Source organism: Primulina tabacum, chromosome 2 (assembly GCF_025594145.1).
Source record: "Primulina tabacum isolate GXHZ01 chromosome 2, ASM2559414v2, whole genome shotgun sequence".
In the NCBI taxonomy this organism is placed as follows: Eukaryota; Viridiplantae; Streptophyta; class Magnoliopsida; order Lamiales; family Gesneriaceae; genus Primulina; species Primulina tabacum.
Window position 1 is genome coordinate 44,619,992 of NC_134551.1, and position 23,115 is coordinate 44,643,106.

Sequence of the window (23,115 nt, forward strand, 5' to 3'; positions counted from 1 at the left end):
TTGAATGGACTGTGAGACCCATAAATAATGAGTTGTAATGTTAAAAGGAATGTGGTTAAAATAAATATGTTGTTATAATGAGTATGTGACAGTGGATCTCACGATTTTTGATGGGTTGGTGAGTGTTATAACATCAACCCATTGCGGATGCTCTAATGGTGTTTCTTATAGAATATTTTAGCGGGTTTTCTTTTCTTTTTTTTAGTTGGTCTATTTACATCTAATTACTTTCATGAATATTTTATTGTTCAATATATATTATTTTTAAAGGAAAAACAATAACTCGTACAGACATATCCTGAGATTTCGGCCCAACTTAAACAGAATCCTGCAAAATCAAGACTTGTGCATGATCTACTGTAAATAGCCTTCCAGTAGTTAGTATAAAAGAAAGGCCTGTATTGCTTCTTGAACATTGCAGCATAATTCAGTCTCTGTTCCTCTCTAATTTTTCTTCTCTTCTTCGTCTACAATTTCTGGATCAGATCGGCCATCTCGAGTATGGAAGAATCGAGGATTGAAGACTCGTATCATCTTACAATTACGTTTGGGGACTTGGCTTAAAATCCTCGTTTCAAGATAATAATTATACTCTTTTTTTAGTATTGTTATTGTGGAGATATTAGGATTGATTTTTAGCCGTTCTCCGAACGTATTTGTGTCATGATATTTATATTCAAGAATGACGAAATACATCTGGTCTTATTTCATGTATCAGGTATGTGCGTGTGGTTTATTTTCTACTGATTCTGCAGTTTCTTGAGGGTGAAATTATGATTTTTGTGAGAAAAGCATTTCTTTTTTCCAATAAATCTTGTGTGACTTTTATTCAAACCGATCTTGGGAGATTTTTGAGGCTGGATTTACATATGGAATTCGGGAGTTTTTTGTACTTCTGTACCTAAGGACATCTCCAACCTCTGCGTCAAAATGGCGTGAACCCCCTGCACCAAAATGGCGTGGAAGTGCAAGCCATTTTGGCACAGAGGCCTTCTTCAATGGGAGCTGCGCCATTTTCAAAACAGCGCAGCTCCAATTCCCTCTGCGTCACATTTGACGCATAGGGAAGATCTACGCCAATTTGGCGCAAAATTGTTTTTTTTTTTAATTTTTTTTATAAATATGTATATTAAGAATTATAAATATTATTTATATAACAATATGATATTATTATTATATTAATTTAATAATTAGATATATTTAAATAATATTTATTTTATTATTTTAATAATTAGATATTTAAATAATTAAATTAATCATTTTTAATATTATCACAATTATTAAAAATATAATATTAAATATATCCAATATAAAATGTAATTATAATTATATCACTAAATTTATAACTTATAAAAAAATAATAAATAAAAAAAATATTCCGAGAATATTCTTTTTTAGAGTAAGATTTGATGTAGATGAGTTGGAGATGAATATTGAATTTGGTGCAGAAACTATACTATTTTAGAGTAAAGTTTTTTAAAAATAGAGTTTTGGGTTGGAGATGGCCTAAATATTTGTTTAACAATGATGTCCAATTTGTGATTTATTTTCTCCCCTCGAAATTTTATTTTCTTGAATTGAAGAAAAACAAACAAAAATTCTTGAGCATCGAATGATTTATTGTACAATCTCTCGGATTGAGTACTATAAATTATATGGTTGAAATTAATTCCATAATTTTACATGTTGATATTGGTCGAGTTGATCCCAGTCGACCAAGAATTTTGAGTTTTTCTTCTTTGTTTGTTTTTTTAAAATGATTTTTTTAAGCTTTCTTGATTTTGATATCATAGTTTTATTTATTTTTATTAATTAGTGAATTTCAGTTTGGATAACAATAAAAAAGTAATTTTTTAAAACGAGAATCGGATAGGAAAAACTGGGCAATGGCCCGGTTGGTTGGCGTGGAAACGATTAAAGTTGCGTGAAATATATTAGATTGCGATCCGATGCTTTTTCCTTGTCCGACTATTTCTTTTTTTTGCCCGATCGAATGCAAAAGGTGGAAATGAACTTATAGAAACCCGATGTTATGCAATTATTATACTAGAGCACTATTTGAATTACATAGAATCTTTCTTGGCCACTCACATAGATTGGTATTAATGCTCTAGGAAATACAAAATCAGAGTTTAGACTTTTCAGATGGTGGTTGATCCTGTATATGAAGAAAATAAAGCTTGAACAAAGACTTTCAAAATAATATTTTCATTAAGGGTGAGAAAAAATATCTAATTTTCGGTATACTGAGATTATCGTATCGAAAAAGTATTGAATTTATAGAATTTTTGGTATACCGACGATTTCAGTATGGTGCTATAATGATACCGAATTTTTCGATATGATAACGATATGAAATTTGAAATTTCGATATATACTGGAATACCGAAATACAGAAATAATATATAAAAATTAAAAATTATATAATATTTTTAAACAATAAATTTATAAACTTTTAAAAATATACAATAACTTAAGATTCTTGTCGGCACTATTAGTTATACATAGGGATCATGGGACGATACTGTTAGATGCTTTTATCATGATCTGATAGGTGGAACCAAACTTGAGTTCTGATGTTCTTTATAAAGTGGTTCATGAAAAAAATGAGCCTGAATAAGAACAAATGTCGTTCTGAATCACATGAAGTTATGAATCCATGGCTAGCAGTATCCATGAATCATTGTAAATAACACAAGTATTGGATTTTGTGTTCCTGTTGAGATAATCAAACTCAATGAGTTAAATTTGGCGGTTGTATTTTGATGGGGATCAAACAGAATGCTTATAAAAGAATTTATAAGTTGATTCTATCTAATGGAAGTTGTAAAAGTTATCTTAACTGCTATTTAAGTGAGAATAGTGAAAGTGCCTGTTTTAGTGAATGAGTTCACAAAACTGGCACAAAACTGGCAGCTGACAAAAATAGATCAGTGGAAAATTGACCTCGGAAATTTTCATTTGTCGTTATGTGAATGAGATTTGTACCCTCAATACATCGGCTCTGTCAGAGTTATAATATATTCACAATTATTCATTTAGTAAATTTAAAATATAATAATTAAATAACAAATTAGTAGTAATGACTACTAAATGCAAAATTCCGGAAGAGGCTAAAATGGAATAATTAAATAAAAGTTATTTAATATAAAGCATTGATATATTGTATTATTAAAAGTTGATAATAATTTAATGATGACTGATATTTTTAAATTGGAAAATACACATGATAGTTTATGAATAATGAAATTACAGTATCTTGACTCAAGAAAAGTCTTGATTAGATCATAAATTAAAATTTATAAACATTTTATTAAAGTTTATAGTGAAATAACATAATTTTCTACACTAGTGTTTTTTCACCAAAAATTATCTTCCTCTCTCATCTCATATGGTCGAACTTGTTCCTCCACAAGTGTCGCCACATTGCCGCCGGAATTTTGAAATTCTAACGATCAACTCTCGGCTCTAATTCATTTAGATCTTTAGTTTGATCTATGCGAGAAATTCAATTTCTGATTGTAGAACTGATTCAGGAGATTGAATAAGGTGGTTGATTTCAGTAGATCGCTCGTATGGATTTACAAGATGGACCAACTCTACTAATCCAGGACTAATTTGATGTTCAGCGTTCATAAAAACACAGGTAAATCAAATTTAAACAACATGTGAATGATTTAAATCATATGACATTCAAGAGAGTTTTGATTGTCAAAATATAAAATTTTAAACTTTCGCTGCTCTTTGAACGTGAGAAAACTGTACATCAATGCCAAGCTGGCACCTTCACCAGTGGTGATATGGCTCATCTTGTCTGCAAGACCAACCATCTCGATAACAACAACAAATTTGCCTCCTCCTATGATTGTGTCACCCATTTGCCACTAAGTTACGCCAATTTCTTAGCTGAAACCTGAAAGAGAATATCACAAATGCTCATTTTCAGCACCAACCTCATGTAATAAATGCAGCGAATATATGGAAAAATGAAGAGATAGACTATAATGTGATTAGTAATTCCAAAAATACCTCAGCTTCAGCTGCAAACTTCTCAAACTTGAACTCATCCATTGGTTCGTTCTCAATTATGGTCTTGGTAGTCTCTTATGCTTCGCCGAATGATTTGATGCTATCGGGTCCAATATCTAAACCCATCCATCAGGAATTTCATATTTGTAAGGAAATATTGTTCGACAGATATGTGTAAATACATCAACAACAGTATAAATTGTAAATTTGTGTTTTATAAGATTTAAGTGTTGTGTCAAGTGTTACCAAATTTAAGACAACATGCATGTGAATATTATATTTTATAACACAAATTGACTTTAAATAAATAGATGGACAAGATTAAATTTGCACAAGTATAAATACTTGTGTGCGGTGCCTCAGGGCAAAAATTAATCATTAGTAAACCAAATCGTTTACACAAAAACCAATAACTAGTGATTAAAACTAAAAACAATTTGCTCAACACATTGAGAAAATAAAAGCTTTCTAAAACAACCAACAATAATAAAACATAATTAAGAAAGCCAAACGTGATCCCGAAAAGCACGATCGACTAAATACGATCTTCAGCCAATATCATTACGGATGTTGTCTGTAGATGTTTGCAACATTCAAGGCAACACGGCGATCACCACTCTTCCGATCAGCAACGGCTTCGTGAATTTTTTGCTCTTGAAAACTCCACTACGTGTATGTATGTATGATTGAAAGGAAGAGCCACTTTCCAATGTCCTTGATCTCTTAGATATATCATTTATCTCCACAAAGAAACCTATTTCATAAGGAAAGTAAGAGTTTAATTAAAAATAAACTCTATTCAACCATTGATATCATATTTCATTAAATCATTATCATAAATATCATATCTAGAATATATTTGCACTATTATCTCTCTATCTAGTAAGGCAAAATCTCATAAGATATTATATAAAATCAAATCAACAAGTAAAAGATAATATTATGAGGAATTATTTAAAATAAAGAATTATATCAATTAAATTTAGAAATATTATTTCCCTTCAATCTCCCTTTTTTTGTCTTTCTGGACAAAATGAGATAAAACTCATTTATCCTTGTTTAGCTCAAGACATCTCCCCCTGAGTTAGAGAATTTTTCTCCCCCTGTATAAAGCAAAGTTAGCATGAGTGTTGTTAGTAGTGTTGGCAACACTTGGGATAACACCTCCATCGATTTCATTAACAGTGCATAAAGCAATTACATCAAAGCAGGAAACCTAAACAGAGACAGCAAAAACTTCAACATTAAAACAAGAAAACATAAAGTAAAAGCTTAATTTTCATCCCCTTCATATGTCTCCTCTTCTTCATCTGTTTCTTTGGTCCCAGATGGACCAGCAGCTGTTTGATCTGTTTGATCATCACCATCTCCCCTTTTTTGTCCTGAAAAGACTCCTACCTCCAAAAGTAGCCTGTTGTTGGCCACAAGATCCTCATAATTGCAATGTCTGCCTTAGCCTGAAGGATCTTGGCAAGGGCATGATCAATTTGGACTTGAATTTCAGCTACTGTGAACTTCACAAATCTATCTGCCAGTGGGAATGTGGTGAAGCCTTGGGGAATTCCAGAAACAGGAGGTGCTGTAGGAGGCTCAGACCAGGGAAGATCAACCTTTCGATTGCCTTTGAAAAGTGCAGGAGCAATCTTCAACAATTCATTGACATCAGAGAGTTGCTCGTCAATGTTCCGAATGAATCCCTGAGTGGTAATAAACCCATATATGAGCGAAGGAAAAGGGAGCTTGGAAGATTTCATTCCTCTTGCAGCATATTATAGGACTGTCTTGAAGACCAGTCTGAAGTTGAGTGTGCACGTTCCAATAACAAATAATGTCAGGGCTTGAAACTTAGTCACCACCGTGGAATTGGAAGATGGTGTCCAGTTTCTGATCGCAACTTTGTGGAGTACAAAGTAAAGAGAAGTCAATGTTGCAGCCGAAACTCGCTCATGATGTGTAGGAAAATGTTGAATTAGGCCTCCAGTCAACAGAGAGATGACTTCATTAAAATCTGGTAGTGGACCATCATCAATCTCGGGTGTGCCATAATAGGCATTTATACATGTGGGATTGAAGTCATACACTCTGTTGCGGACAAAAACGCGACCAAATTTGACAGATCGTTCATCACTTACTCTAGGAGAGAGGTTAGTGTAGAACTCAAGCACAGATTTTCGGCAAAATGGGAGGACGACTGACACAGTAGAGAACAGTACCTTTCGATTTCAGAAATTGCACCAGATTGTTTCGAAGGAATGCTTCCATGTCAACATTTCGCTCCTCAATAAAGTCTCAGTTGGTATAAAGGGCCACTGTGAGACAGCTTGATCGCTGTAGAAGATTGTAGTGAATGCCTTGTCGAGGTCATAATCACTAAGCTCTGTGTTGTCCGAAATGTCATCAACATCCGGCACAACACAAGTTATCATCAGATGAGGAGTCAGATTCTTCTTCTAGGACGTCATGTGTGGATCGTGCAGTGCCTTCAGTTTTCAGATTATGTCCTCATCGTAGGATCAGATTGGTCAGTAGTATTTGGAGCAACAGTGTCAGGATTACCATCAGATTCTTCGGAAGCAACAGAGAGACAGTAGGAATTTTGGCCTATTGGCTCTTCAAGTTGGCCATAAATTTGGCCAACGTGATTTCCTCCTCTGTAGATGGAGAGGGCTCGTGTGGAGGAATAGGGGATGCGTCCTTGTCAGATTCAGTGGCTTCACTAGAAGATGTATTACTGTTGGTAGGTGAAGAGGTCTTCTTGCGAGCTACGAACTCGTAATCAGCATCTTCAGAGGTATTTTTGGGGTCAGCTAGTGACGGAACATTTGATGGTTCCCCTTTATAGCGAAATCTTTTGTTTGGAGTGAGGTCCGAATTGTATCCCCTCATTCTATTGGATCGTCGAACTGGAGCAGAGGATGGAACCGCGCGTCTATAAGCATCCCAATCCCATGGGGGGTTTTCAACATCCCGAATATTTCCTGGTTCGCCTAGGTAGAATAGTCTCCGGTGGTTCAGGTTGCGCAATCACTGGTATCAACTCCATGGATGGTGCGACAGTAGGCGATTCCGTCGATGTTGTGCCAGATGTTACGGGAGTCGGTGTAGGATCAGCCTGATACCCCATTTCACTCCTTATATCGTGAGGATCATAACCACGCCTTGCCATTGAATCAAAGTAGATTGCAAGTGACGAGAGAAATCAGAAATATTGCAGAGCGATGAGAGAAATATCAAAGAAAGAAAATCATGAAATCTTGTTGGATAAGTTCTGCGAATGAGAAGTGAAACGTTGTGAAGCAAAGTGATAAGTATGACAGCATAGAGCAACGGTAAAAAAAATAATCACACTCGATTCGATCCAACAGTAAAAAGATAACGGACATATTTGAATCATAACTTCTTTCCAAAATTACTAAGATAATTTTGCCCAATATCTTTTCAAAATATGTTCCAAAATTAAAGCCCACATCGAAATTAACTCCACTAAAACATCAGAAACTTCACAGATTCGAGTTTTCGTAGAATTTTGATTTTCATCGAATTTTCTTTGTTGAAAAACTAACGTCCTCATGACACATCAATATCCACAATGTTATGTTTATGCATGACCTATTTATGCCTAATAACAGAATGTGACAGAATTAGAAACATAAAAGCAAATATGAGATATGTTTACAAACTGAAATGTTGTCACATATGTTGGCAACATCTTCTGACAGCACGCACAATTCCAGAGAACAATTTTAATTTTCTTCACACTCAATGACTTAACAACTTTTTGAACCTAGAGGTGGCAGCTTCCACACTAGAAGAACAGTCTTCATTGGACTCCTCTAGGTAGCTTTTTTTCATTTTCTTCTATTTCTGTGTTAATTATAGAAGGGGTAGCTCCCACACTAAAAACACAGCCTTCATTGGGCTACTTTAGGTAGATTTTTCCATCTTTGCTTCTAACACAGACCCAAAATTATTATTTTCAATGTTTCTTGGGTTATTTGTCACATTGGTTAGAGCCAAGTTACCATTCATCAAACCTTTTGCGACTAAGTTCACATGTTTAGGTGTGAGGAATTTAAAATATAACAAGGAATTGTAAGTGCATCAGAAAACTATGCTACACAGTTTCAACACAACATATCACAATATTAATATAATGCAGAATGCCTAAATCCTAAAAATGCACATGCATATTAGGTGTTGTCCTAGATGTCGTAACATCTGGGACAACATCAATGACTGATCAGGCAGAACACATGCTAAGAGATTTCCTAAGATTGGAAAATCTCTCAAAATCTAATGCTTTTGTGAATATGTCAGCCAGTTGATTATTTGTACCAACAAATTCAATTCGAACCAATCTTTTTTCTACTAGATCTCGAATAAAGTGATATATAATATCAATGTGTTTAGTTCGATAGTGTTGTACTGGATTTTTTGATATGTTGATTGCACTAGAATTATCATATTATACAACTAAAGCTTCACTCTTAAGACCATAATCTTCTATCATTTGGTTCATCCACACGAGTTGAGAACAACAACTTCCAGCTGCCACATATTCAGATTCAGCAGTTGAAAGTGAAACATAATTTTGCTTCCTACTATGCCACGAGATCAAATTATTTCCAAGATAAAAACAACCTCTAGATGTACTTTTTCTATCATCTAGGTCACCAGCACAATCAGCGTCAGAAAATCCTAACAAATTATAATCGGTTTCATGTGTGTACCATAATCCTAAGTCAGTGGTTTCGGAAACATATCGTAGGATTCGTTTTACGGGTTTTAAATGAGTAATCTTAGGATTGGCTTGATATCTAGCACACATGCATATACTAAACATTATGTCAGGGCAGCTAGCAGTCAAGTACAAAAGGCTTCCTATGATGCTGCGATATAAGGTGTTGTCAACATTTTCGGCAACATCATCTTTGGATAATTTTTCACTCGATCCCATAGGTGTCTTCATGTGCTTGGTGTTCTCATTAGCAGATTTCTTTACCAAATTTTTAGCATACTTACTTTGACACAAAAAGATGTCATCATGCATTTGTTTGATTTGCAAGTCAAGAAAAAAACTTAGCTCACCAACCATGCTCATTTCAAATGTAGATGACATGCACTCAACAAAATTATCAGCATGCTTTAGAGATGAGGAACCAAAGATTATATCATCAACATAGACTTGACAAATAAGGATATCACCTTCGGATTTCTGAATAAAAAGAGTGTTGTCTACCTCACCTCGTTCGAAGCCAATTTCAAGAAGATATTCTGTTAGTCTATCATACCACGCACGTGGTGCTTGCTTCAAACCATAAAGTGCCTTCTTCAATTTGTAGACATGACCCAAATGGTGTGGATCCTCAAAACCCTTAGGTTGTCTAACATACACTTCTTCATATAAAATTCCATTTAAAAATGCACTTTTTAACATCCATTTGACAAAGTTTGATTTTCATGTAGCAAGCAATGACAAGTAGTAGTCTGACTGACTCAATACGGGCAACCCCCTCAGGAGGTGGAACCAAGTGCCACACATCATTTCGAACAAATTGCTCAAGCTCCTCATGCATTGCATTAACCCAAAATTCATCTTTTAACGCCTCATCACCATTCTTAGGTTCGAAATTGGATAGAAAACATGAAAATCTAACATGTGAGTATGTAGAGCTCATGCATATAAGCCCAGCCATCATGCGATAATCTATTTTCTCCTTCTGTTGAGTTTGGACATCTTCGCGCATATTTTCAATTATTTGAGATGATTGATGGTCTTTTTGAATTTTACTTGGAATATTTTGTCCATCATCTACTGCGTCATCATCAATGTTCGTTTCGTCCTCAGATACAGTGACTTCAGTGTCACGTGTTGTGCTAGATGTTGCAACATCTGGGGCAACACCCGAAGATTCCAGTGAGTTTGGAATTTCTAGAAGCTCTTCCACATCATCTTTAGATGTTTTCTTTTTGAGATCTGCACAATAATAAAAAACAACATTAATGGATTCCATAATAGTCTTAGTTCTTAAATTAAACATGCGATAAGCTCGACTATTAGTAGCATATCCCAAAAACAAACACTTATCACTCTTTGAATTAAACTTTGCAAGTTGATCCATATCATTCAAAGTGTAACAAACACAACCAAAAATATGAAAGTATTTCAGATTAGGCTTCTTTCCCATGATTATTTCATAAGAAGTCATGGTTGAACCACTTCTCAAATACACCATATTCGAAATATGGCACGCTGTATTGAGGGCTTCAGCCAAAAAATGCTTTGAAATATTATTTGAAGCCAGCATCACCCTTGCCATTTCGTGCAAAGTCATGTTCTTACGTTCGGCAATGCCATTTTGTTGTGGGGTTTTTTGGTGCTGAATATTCATGTGAAATTCCTTTCCTGTCACAAAAAGATGAGAATGAAGAGTTTTCAAATTCCTTGCCATGATCAGTCCTGATCCTTCTCACCTTCAAATTATGGAAGATTGTGATTCTTGTGACTAACTGTTTAAACACATTGAACGTGTCTGATTTCTCTCTAATGAAACTAACCCATGAAAAACATGAGAAATCATCAACACATACAAAAGAATACTTCTTACCTCCAAAGCTTTCGACTTCCATAGGACCCATAAGATCCATGTGTAGTAAATCCAGACAACGTGTTGTCCCAGATGTTGGCAACAATGGGTGTGACACGCGAGTCTGTTTTTCTTTTTGACAATTTCAGCAGACATATGGTATTCCAGATGAAAGATTATGCATACATCGTACTGCATTGTACTTACTCAAATTTTTCAAGGTTTTGAAATTTGCATGACCGAGTTTTTTGATGCCAAAGGTGGAGTTCAGTGATTTTCGCATGTTTGCATGAAAGTTCTTCACCTATATGGTAGCAATTGTATGAAGATCTTGTTCCTGTCATAATGCACATGTTAGTTTCATCAAAAACTTCACAAGTATGTTTATCAAACTTGACAAGCAAATTATCATCACACAATTGGCTTATGCTTATCAAATTGAATTTAATCCTTCAACATGAAGCACATTGTGGAGCTTTGGTAGTCCTTCAACATTCAAAGTACCATTTCCAACAAGTTTTCCTTTAGCTCCCCTCCATAGGTTACTCTACCACATTTTTGTTAACATAATCGATGAGATATTCTCGTGATCCTGTCATATGGCATGATCTTCCACTATCAAAGTACCAATGACCTGCAGTGTTAGTTTTTAAAGAAGTATAGACAACATTACAGTGAGTTTTTACCTTTGGTATCCAAATTTGTCTTATTGTAGGTCGATGGTGGGAGTTGTTGAGGGAAGTGTTGGACAACATTCGGGGCAACATCCGACTCGTCATTTGATTCATGCGGTCATCCCTGAATTTAAAACAGTAGGGCCTGATAAGTTCAGGTTTAAAATAGTAATGGCATACATACCTGCGTTTTCTTTTCCTAGGAACGGGTGCAACAGGTTGTCTTTTTGGTGGCGTGCTTTTCATCGACTTGGATTTTGATTGTGAGGATGGATCTGCTTTTCCTTACACAAAGACTGGTTGATTTTGAAGATTCACCTATTTCGTACACACGGTCTTTGAAACCTAAGCCTTTCTTGTCATCTCTTCCCATCAAAAATATGGATTCAAGCTTGCATGTGCTTGAATTGTACTTGGATAAAGTCACAGTTGTCTTTTGAAGCTCATCATTGGTCTTGCCAAGTTCTAAGTCTTTTTTAGTTAAAATTACTTCAAGTTTGGCAACTACGGCTTTTAGATCGGCGTTCTTCTTCATAAGGGTTGAGTTCAGCTTTTTTCTTTTGGACCAATCTTCAAACAACTCCTCATAAAGCTTTTGCATACTCTCAAGAGTGATTTCTTTACTAACAGCTTCCACATCATCTTCACTGAAGTTTCCAGAAGACGTGGATTTTAAGCATATTGGTTTTGAGTACGTGTTGCGTCCAGGAGTCGCAACACCTAAAGGATTCACTTGTAGCCAGAGTTTTTCTGTCAATAGTGCAGTCAAGGAGGTGTGATTGTCGTCATCTTTGGATTTCTCATCCTCATCAGATTCATCATCGCTTAGAGAAGCATTGTAGCCTTTGTTTTTTCGTAACCTGTTAGCACATTCATTGGCATAATGACCAAAGCCATTGCATTCTCTACACTGCACCGAATTATACTTCTTTGAATTAAATTGTCCCTTGCCTTCATTCATTGGTTGAAATTGTTTCTTGGCAAGAAATCTTTGTGGCCATTCAGGCGCCGGAAGACTTGGAAATTTCGATGGTTGTCCAGCTTTCTTATCTCTGATTCTTTTCGAATAATCCCCAAATTTCTTTGTGATATAGGCGATGGAATCCTCAAAAAGATCAGATTCATTAACTTCTTGGGATATTTGAAGAAGATCATTATAAGAGTCATTTGAGACCTGGAATGCAATTGTCTTCCCCTTGTCCTTCTTCTGCATGTCCATGTTCATTTTGAAGGTGCGAAGTGAACTGACAAGATCTTCCAAAGCCATCTGAGTCGTGTCCTTAGCCTCATCTATTGCACAAATTTTTAGGTTGAATCTTTCGGGTAGAAAACGGAGGACTTTGCTATCTAGACGCTCATTGGAGATAGGGTCTCCAAAACTGAACGCCTCATTAGCAATTTCCCATAGGCGATGATCATAGTCCAGTATATTTTCAGATTCTTCCATCCTCATCATCTCAAATTTGGAATTGAGCATCGTCAATCTGGTTCGTCGCACACTTTCAGAACCTTCACTGTGTCTTTGGAGAGTATCACATGCACTCTTAGCAGAAGTACAGTTTGTGATCAAACTGAACATGTTCATGTCGATCGAAGTAAATATAGCATTTAGGGCCTTTGAGTTGTAGTTCGAATTTTGCACTTCATCAGCAGTCCAGTCAGTTTCAGGTTTTGGCCAGTTGTCACCATCTTGATCTATCATGATTGGTGAAGTCCATCCATAGATGACACGCTGCCATGCCCGTTCATCTATGGATTTTATGTAACATCTGATTTTGACTTTCCATAAACTGTAGTTGGTTCCATCTAGGACTGGTGGTCAAAGTGATGCATTTGCAAGTGATGTATCCATTTAAATATTTCTGTCAAACAAAACAAAAAAAAAAAAAACAGAATCAACACTTAGTATATCAAGAGTAGGCTTTGATACCACTTGTAAGGAAATATTTTTCGACAGATATGTGTAAATATATCAATAAAAATATAAATTGTAAATTTGTGTTTTATCAGATTTAAATGTTGTGTCAAACGTTATCACATTTAAGACAACATGCATCGGAATATTATATTTTGTAACACAAATTGATTTTAAATAAATAGATGGACAAGATTAAACTAATACTTGTGCGGTGCCTCAGGGCAAAAATTAATCACTAGAAAACCAAATCGTTTACACAAAAATCAATCACTAGTGATTAAGACTAAAAAAAATTTCCTCAACACGTTGAGAAAATCAAAGCTTTTTAAAACATACCAACAATAATAAAACATAAGTAAGAAAGCCAAACGTGATCCCGAAAAGCACGATCGACTAAATACGATTTTCAGCCAACATCGTTACGGATGTTGTCTGTAGATGTTTGATACATTCAAGGCAACACAGCGATCACCACTTTTCCGATCAGCAACGACTTCGTGAATTTTTTGCTCTTGAAAACTCCAGTACGTGTATGTATGTATGATCGAAAGGAAGAGTCGCTTTCCAATGTCCTTGATCTCTTTGATATATCATTTATCTCCACAAAGAAACCTATTTCATAAGAAAAGTAAGAGTTTAATTAGAAATAAACTCTATTTAATCATTAATACCATATCTCATTAAATCATTATCATAAATATCATATCTAGAATATATTTACATAATTATCTCTCTATCTAGAAAGGCAAAATCTCATAAAATATTATATAAAGTCAAATCAACAAGGAAAAGATCATATTAGGGAATTATTTAAAATAAGGAATTATATCAATTAAATTTAGAAATATTAATTCCCTTCAATATTCTTGAAAAAATAATGGAAAAAAATACAAATCAATCTGAGTATGTTGCAATAAAAATATTGATGAATCATAGCGACGAAATTGGAGTTTCAAATTTCAAGAATGCATAAAGCAAAAAATCAGGGTAACTCAAACAAGTTCTAAAGAAAAAATGGATGTCTACTACAACAGAGTGAAAAAATTGTGTACCTTGCTGTTAGAATCAGCATCAAACTTTTCAGCAACAACTACATCAGAAGGTAGCAAGAGAGAAATACCTTTCTCCATGAGTGAAATTGCGAGATCAAGCTAATCCTCCTCCACAAGTGAGGACCCTACAGCAAGACCTTGGGCTTTCTAGAATGTAAAGATCATTCCCCCACCAAGAAAGAGAAGGTTTACTTTCTCGAGGAGCGACTCTATAGCACCAATTTTAGTGGATACATTTTAGCCTCCGACAATAGCAGGAAATGGCTTCTTGGGGTTGGACACAACACCAACTAAATGGTCAAGCTCCTGAAAAATAAAGTTAAGTGGCAAAGGTTTTATGGGTGACCAACTTATTAAATAATGCAACTAGGAGTAAAACCAAAGTTTTGAGACAAGGAACCGAATCATGCAGTAATTTAATCTCCAAGAAAGGAAAATAATGGTTAAAGTTCATAAAAAATTATTTTAACAGGCATTCCATAGGTGCACATGTTTGTTATAACTTCTCCATCTGTTAATCAAGATGTGGTGAAATTACTTGTTCAGTTAATATACAAAATAATTTAGTGACGCAGACAAGCCAAAACTGAAATGATTACAAAACTTATGCATGAGGAATCATGCAACATAAAGCTTCAAGTACTTGGTGAAACGACCCTCACTTTTTAATTTTGAAATTCTACTAAATTTTTTTCCATTAATTCAAAAATCACCATTTATAAATAACTTAATATTTTCATAAATCAAAATAATTTAACAATTTAAATCTCAAGTGCATAAAATCCCTAAAAATCGTCAATTACCAAAATTTGACTTCTGCCTTTAACATGATCAAAATTAACTTTAAAATAAAGCATAAAATCTCTAATAAAATCCTTAACAAAATCTTTTAAGGATAACTTATGTTTCAGTACCCATTTCTTTTCAACTTTGGTTCCAGTACCCAGTTTTCCAAAATACCCCTCAATCCTATATTTTAATAATTGATTTTTCTTTTTAAATTTAAAGGCCCATCATGCTTCCGTAAAATAAATTAAATCTTTTACCTCTTTGACCAGAGTGCCACCGGGTTATATCCACCGTATTTTACGAACTGCTCCTCGCAGTCCAACCACACGATCGCAACCGATGGTTATTGACGCAGATTTTTCAGCAGCACTTGGCACAACCCTAATTCGTTTCCTACCTTAGGGTGTACAATAAAAGATAAAATTTTGAAAATAATACATGAGAGGGGCTAGAGCAAAGATTTTCTTTATTCAAACACAAACATTTATTATTACATTGAAACCTCCTGTAGAGGAGGAAAAACTTGTTTAGCTACTTATAGTATCCGAACTTGAAAAACACATAAACTAGAAAGAGAAAATATTACAACTTATTTTTGAAAGAAGTTGAGGAAATGTTCGATGATCCCAACTTCATTCTTCCTTCCTTATTTATAGAAGGCTTCTTCGGATTTGAAATTCGGATTTCAAATCTTGATAAGTCTTTACAGCTTGCCTCTAAACCTTTTAATGGTTGAGTGGTCCATTGAGATAGTCCCTCCACTTTCTTGAAATGTCTTTTTCTAAATTATTAGTCTAGAAATCAACTTCTCTTCTTCTTTTATCGCTCCGCATATCCAGTAGAGATGAGCCTGTAAGATATCTGCTGAAATCTTATTTCCTGAATTTTTAAAATGTTGAATAACCATCTAAGAGCTTCCAGCTGATCTCTGTTTTTCTTGATTCTTCTTTTCGAAACTTTTAAATATGTAAAATACATTTTTAAGTTTCGTTCTGGTGTGATTTACTGGTTCCCCTTCGTTCTTATTTATAGATATGATTGGATCCAGTTTTCCTTGTCCATTTATCAAATTTCCTTTATCTTTAAAGATAATAAATCTAATTGTCCCTTGTCTTTTTCCACCGATTATTGGTGCTCCATCTTTTTGTTAGTGGGCTGGTCACTTGTCCATCTTAGCTTTGTCGGTGAATCTTTATTTTTCTATGTCCCTGGGGAAAACGTGCCTGTGGTCTTTCCCCACTTGTACTGGTTTCGGTAAAGTGTTTCCAATCAGATCTCGGTTTGAATCCTTTACCAAACTCCGGCTCTTTCTGGTTCTGGAATTCTTGACAGATGTTCTCCGACCATCTTCCTACATGTGCCATATTACATAATTTTCGACGAGTTTCTTTACTTGCCGGCTGCTTTCTATTCCACAGAAGATTTATTTTCTTTTCGAACAGATCTTCTGCAAAGCTTTTTGTTTTTCCTGTCATTGTATTTAACAAGAAAGATCCATTTACAGAATTCTAATAGAATTTAAATGGATACTTGACTTTGTCCATGTCTGTTAGACAGAACCAAACTCCCCATGCTCTCCTGGTAGATATGTCATCTTCGTTGAATGAAGAGACCAGGGGTGTTTCATTTGTAGGAAGATCTTTGATGAATCTCTGGACACTCATGTTTGGTCTCCTTAGCTTGATAAAATGAAAGGCTTCGTGTGAGCCTTTCCCTGCTGGTTCTTGTGCTGTACTGAAAAAATATAGCTCCAAAATATCTCCTCTGGACAAATGATCATTGTTTGTCCAATTTTCATGTACTTGCTTCCTGTATCCATTTTGGTAAGGCTGAAATCTCTGGGAAGCTAGGTGAGGTAGTAGAAACTGAGGCAAGAGCCCCAAATTCATACTAGGTTTTAACCTCCTTGGGATATGAATTTTGTTTCATCCATACCGTAGGATATTTTCCTGCAACATCAACTCAAATCATGGCTGGGTTGATGCCAATTCTTGTATTTAATTTCTCTCAATTCTGTTGGTAAACCTGAAATGGAGAAATTGTAGTTTTATTAGTACCAACCTTTGTTTTGCCCCTGTCAGTATTGGGTCTAAGGTTGATCTCTCCCTCTTCAATCCCCGAGGTAAAGGGTTGACTTGAAGACTCGAGAATAAAATCTGGAGTTCCAATTTTTGTTTTGGACGACTCATCAGAAGATGATCCCGTCTTAACACTTGTGCTAGGGGTAATTGAATCCCCTGCTCCAGGTATAGAGTCATGTACTCGAAAACTCTCCATACGGGAAACCAATGGCTTCTCGATGCCTTGGAGGATAGGCCTTTGTGTTACAGACCATAACTGAGTATATGCCTGTAAACATCATGTAATTCGGTCAGAGACAATTCTCTTATCCGATTGTTGAAGCCTTCCCGCAATTTCTGCGTTCAGTGCTAACTTGTTGAACTCAGGTTTGAAGCATTTCAAGGTGTTCCCTCAAATGCCTCTGCATCTTGATGATAGCATCTATTTCAATGATGTCCATCTCTTGTTAAAAAATCTGCAAGAATATTTTCATGAGATTTAATAATAATTATATCAAAAATATAATTTTGACATAAAGCTTGCCATCTTAATAATCTTGCCTTCTCAGGTTTAGATTCAATTATATTCCTTAAGAAAGCTTTAACCTGTGTGTTATCAACTTTCAAAGTGAATTTTTTTGCAAGTAAAAATAATGGTCATTTTTCAAAAGCCCTTTTTACTGCATAAAATTCCTTCTCGTTGATATGCCATCTGATGGCTTCTGCATTTGAGAATAAACCACTACAATATCTGCATGGTTGTTCTCCGTCGGGTGTGAGCTTAGTAATAACTACTGTCCACCAATGATCACTGACATCTATGTATAATACCAGATCATCCTCATCTTGAGGAATCGACATTTTTGGAAGATTCTTACAAATCTCCTTTAAATAGACAAGTCCTTCTGTGTGTTCTTTTGTCCATATAAATCTTGCATCTTTCTTTAATAATGGACTAAACACCTTCCTGTGCTTTTGCTAGGGTTTTTATAAACATCCCAGCAAAATTAACAACTCCCAGAAAACTTTGAAGTTGTTTATTTTCTTTTAACTAGTTTAGAAAATTTTGCACTTTTTCTACAATATGATCTTGCAAAATTATTCCAGGCTCATCGATTTTTATTCCTAGAAATTCGATCCTTCTTGTGGTAATGACTGCTTTTCTTTTCAGATAAAACTAATCCTTTCTTTTTTGTAAACATTAGAGAAAATTTCTAAATGTTTGACATGTTCTTCCATATTTTTAGATGCTATTAAAACATCATCAATATAGACAAAAATAAATTTAAAATAATCTTTAAAAAGATTATTCATCTTTCTTTGGAATATCTGGGGTGAATTAGCCAATCTCATTGGTAATACCTCCCAAATATAATGTCCTTGGGGTGTGGAGAAAGTTGTGAATTTCTTGTTTTATTCCTGCATCCGAATTTGATAAAATCCAGATTTACAGTCGAACTTAGAGAATATCTTGGCGTTGCGTATGCAACTAATCAAGTGTTCTCTACTAGGTATAAAATACCCATCAAATTCCAGAATCTTATTAATTTCTTGATAATTAATAACCAATCTGGGTTTACCTCGTTTTATCTCACCATGATTTCTTACCAGAAAACCCTGGACTGCTATATGGTGACATTCCTGCTTTGATTAGACCAAGGTCCAAATGGTCCTTGATTATAATCTGCATATCCCTTTGATCAATGATATTCATTGGGATAGGTCTGCAACATACAAATTATACTCTTTGCCTTCCTTAATTTTAAGGCAAGCTTTGAGTTGATTTCTGTCCCACCATGCCAAGGCATCTTCATTGTAATTTTCTTTGATCCTCTTCTTAACATCTTCCAAAGATACCTTAGATTCAAAATCTACTTCATTCTTATGTAGAGTTATCTTAAGGCATTCTATATCTTCTGGTTGGAGTTCTTTATCTGCTCTTAACTAGAGCATTGTTTCTCCAAATCGTCTAGAATCCTTCATTTTTGGGTTCAGAAGTTTTTCGTCATCACCACGCTTGCTGCGAAACTGGATCGAAAATTTTCTGTAAAATGCCTCTCGTAGTCTCTGGACTATGATTTTTTTGTGATCACAGGATGTTGTGAACACTAATCGTCTAGTCTCATTTTCTTGAGTATAGGACTTAAAACATTTATAGGAAATTATTTCCTAACAATATGTCAGCTTCCTGTATCATGAAAATAAATTGGTGGTGTTTTTACCTTGTACCGAGGTGTTTGTCCAGCACCGCCAATCATGATTTCAGTCATCTTAATCCCTTTACATAAGATTAAGATTCTTCCGGAAAAATCTCTTCCAGCAATATTTGGTAATTCTTCTTCCAAATTATTTGGAAAAACTCCTCGTTTTGCTGTACAGATTCCAGCACCTGAATCAATATAGGCAGCAAAATATGCTACCTTATATTGTTCATATAACATTCCTATTGGAATGTATATGGAGAATGGGCTTGTGGTCATTGGATTTTCCACATTTTATCTTCGGCCATAAACTCAATTCCATACTCTAGACGTTTCCAAGGTTTATGTTCATCGAGAAACTCTAGTCCAAGAATCAGTCGATCTGATTATTTCCCTGGAATTCCTTGAATATGAACTTCCAATTCTCCGATATTAATCAGTCCTTGGTAAGTTCCTATCATAGGTTGTTCCAAATAGTATATTGTATTATAAGAAAATTGATTCATTTGCTTCGTAATATCAAATACTATTTCTACTTCCTTCCACCATTCTGGGCATCTAAGTCTTCCTATTGTAGAGAAACTTTTTAGCTCCTTTTGGGTTTCTTCGACAGACATTTTTTTCCCCACCTGTAACTTGTAATTCTATCTCCTATGAAAAGATAGTCTTCTTGATTCCAATCTAAGACTTTGATTCCTTTGTAGAATCGGTTTGTCTTGTATTTGGATATCTGTTTCCTGTATTAAAAGAAACTTAACTCTTTCTGGATAAATTGCCTGGGCAACTTTTCCAAATATCTCAGGTATTTCAATAAACTCATTTCTAATAAAAAATTCTAAATGATGTGTATTAGATAGAGCATACGAAATCTGATAGGTAATAGAATATGGTCTATCACCCTCTTTCATTAGCCTTTTTTCCTTGAAATTTTGGTGCAATGTCAAGGCTCGGTTAAAATCTCGATATGCCAGGTTATAGGCTATTCTGGATACATTACTCCTACAATCTTACCTGCACAGAGATTTCATGAGATAGTTCCCAGTACTGAATCTTGAAGGTTCCCCATTCTTTTATCGCATATAGCAATATCGATGGGTGAATCTATTCCTTCTATGAAAGTAGCTTTTATCATAATCTGGATTGCTCCGATATGAATTCAGGACATAGTCTTGTGCTACTTCTATCTTGAATTTTTGTAATTCCTCCTTAATTTCTTCAGAAGGAATTAACTGCATCTCCATTCTATTTCCCTGTAAGTTCAATCGGGATTGACATTTCCCTCCTAGAAACTTTATAGATTAGATGATGCTTTCTGTTTCTTAGGCCAAGACTTTCCTAAGAACTTTTCTACATGTCCTGCAGAGAATCCTTGATATCTCTGTAGACTAAGATTTTCTCTCATAATCCTTTGGACCATGTTATGAGATATTGTTGTCTGGCTAAAGAAGCCAGACAAATCTTCATGTGTTTCGTGTCGAAACACTTCTTCCTCAGTCAGATTCCGATTCTGTTCCATCAGATTCTCCCTGACGTAAAACTTCTTCTTCTTCATATATACTTTCATTTGAGGCAATATCCTTGAATCGGTATACCAGAATAAGATCTTGGTAATAAACTATTTCTTCAATATCCGGGGTTGAATCGAAGCATTTAATACCTCTTTTTTCATTTTATGGACAGTTGGTCGAGATATGACCTCTTGCTCCACAAGTCTAGCAATTACAATCCTTGAAACTTTTATTAGCCCTGAGTATGAGCTCTTCTGAAAGTTTTCTTCGCAGGTGTTCTTCCTGTACTTCGAGATGTACTCGATGCTTGAGATTATATCCTACTTCTTAACGGTCCACTTCTTTGTCCAGATTTGTAAGATCTGGCTTTCTGTCTAGACAAAACAGTTCTTGGATTCCAAGAACTTCTTCCACTTCGAACATAAGGATGAGTCCTAAAATTTTTCCTCTTATGCTTCTGTGGTTTGCTTCCAATAATTGTTGGAAGATCATTTTCCTTACAACATAAAGGAGTACGTTTGTTTATACCCCTTAAACGTTTGTAATTCTTTTGTAATGCTGTCAAATGGCACCATTCTGCCAATTTTCCTTTGAGGAAAGAGGCTCTTCTTGCCAATGTATCTGGATTTCCAGGTACATATCTCTTATGAGCATTTCTCTCCAGGGACTGGGCATTTTTGCGAAAAAAAGCTGCATTGCTATATCTTCTTCGACTCCTGAATTTCATCTATATTTAGTGAATAACATAATGTATTCATCGACCAAACATATGTCATGTAATTCAAGATTATACAGAGCTTGAGTATATTTCTTCCTCTTCTCTGTATCTTGACTATTAAAATAGTCTACCCCTATAAATTGTACTTTAAGTAGGGTAGTCATTTTTTCAGCTATCTCGCTCAGAGATTCTCCGGCCAGGACTGACTCTTTCATTTCTAATGAAGTCATGTCCCAAGCAATTTTCATTGATCCCATAAGACTCATTTCTAAAATTTTAATGAATCCTTCTTTGTTGAGATCAAGTGTTCCTGCTGCGATTCTCGTAGCAGATGTCCAGTCATCTATGAGATCTTCTCTGTTTTTGAAATCTAATACATCAAGGTTAAGCATAACCCCGTAAGGATGTATAGGATCTAACACAAGTTTTTCCATAGGGTGTTTGGTGCAAGGGAATTTGACTTCTCCTTGTCCTTGTTTCCGCTGGGTATGATCCTCCACCAGTATGGAAATCAAATTGAGATTTTCTCATGTTTACATTCTGAGATCCCACACTTTCCCTTGGTGGTTCCTGAGAAGATGACCAGGTGATAGCAGGTGGTTCACCTCCTGCTGTGTTCATCTTCAGATCTACAACTTTGATATTTGTGAAAGATTTCGCAAGCTCTTGTAGATCCTCCAGTCCAATCCTTTCTAAAGTTGTCATCAAATTAATTTCTTTTATGAGACAGATTTAATTAGATTGATCATCTTTTCTTCTTCAGTCAAAGGTTTTGACACCACTCTGGCCTTCCCTTATTGGTGTAACAAAGGTTCAGTACCAAATGATGGTGGTAACCATCATCATGAAGTTCTTTTACTAGAACTTGGTTGTTGTTCTAGTTTCTGAATTATTGTTTGAATATCTTTAACATTCCAAGAATTTCTTCTTGGTTTTTAAGGATATTTTCAACTCGTTGAGGTACAAAGTATAGCATAATACCATAATTTGTTACCATTTTCTGGATTTCCCTAAGATCCGAGGAGAGCTTAGAGGAATCTGGTACTATCTCCAGAAACTTATTTGCTTGAATCAAGAAACTTATTTGCTTGAATCATAAGTTTACCTGAGGGTGTTGTAGCGTCCCTTTCTGCTCCTGATATCTAACAATAGTTAGATGCTCTTGTATATATTCCAAAATATTAGAATAATTCTTGTAAATTACTTTTCTCGAACATAAGTTCGGAATCATAATTTTTCGAAATTCTCCTCCTCAAACATTTTAGTTTCTTTATAATAATAAATCATGTGTTTAAAATAAATTAAACTTAGGCTCTGATACCATTTTTGGGAGCGTGTAGATCAATTAAATCAAATAGAGAATAAGGGTAATTTTGGCATTTTTAAAGAATTTTTCTCTCTCCAGGTACTAAAACCAAATTTCTTTTACTTTATGTACTGAATTCCAATTAACCCATCTTTTAAACTTTGCATGTCAATCTAGTGCGGAAATAAATATCCCTAGGGAATCTACTGTCGTAATCGATCCACTCAAGCGTCAGCGCCTCCCTCAATATCATCATCACCTGCAGTATTCAAA

The 23,115-nt window shown here is 35.1% G+C and overlaps 1 pseudogene; it reads right to left on the bottom strand.

The window, feature by feature from the left end:
- Positions 1-825: 825 nt before the first annotated feature.
- Positions 826-23,115, bottom strand: part of LOC142537716 (phosphoglycerate kinase, cytosolic-like) — a 38,664-nt pseudogene continuing 16,374 nt past the window's right edge.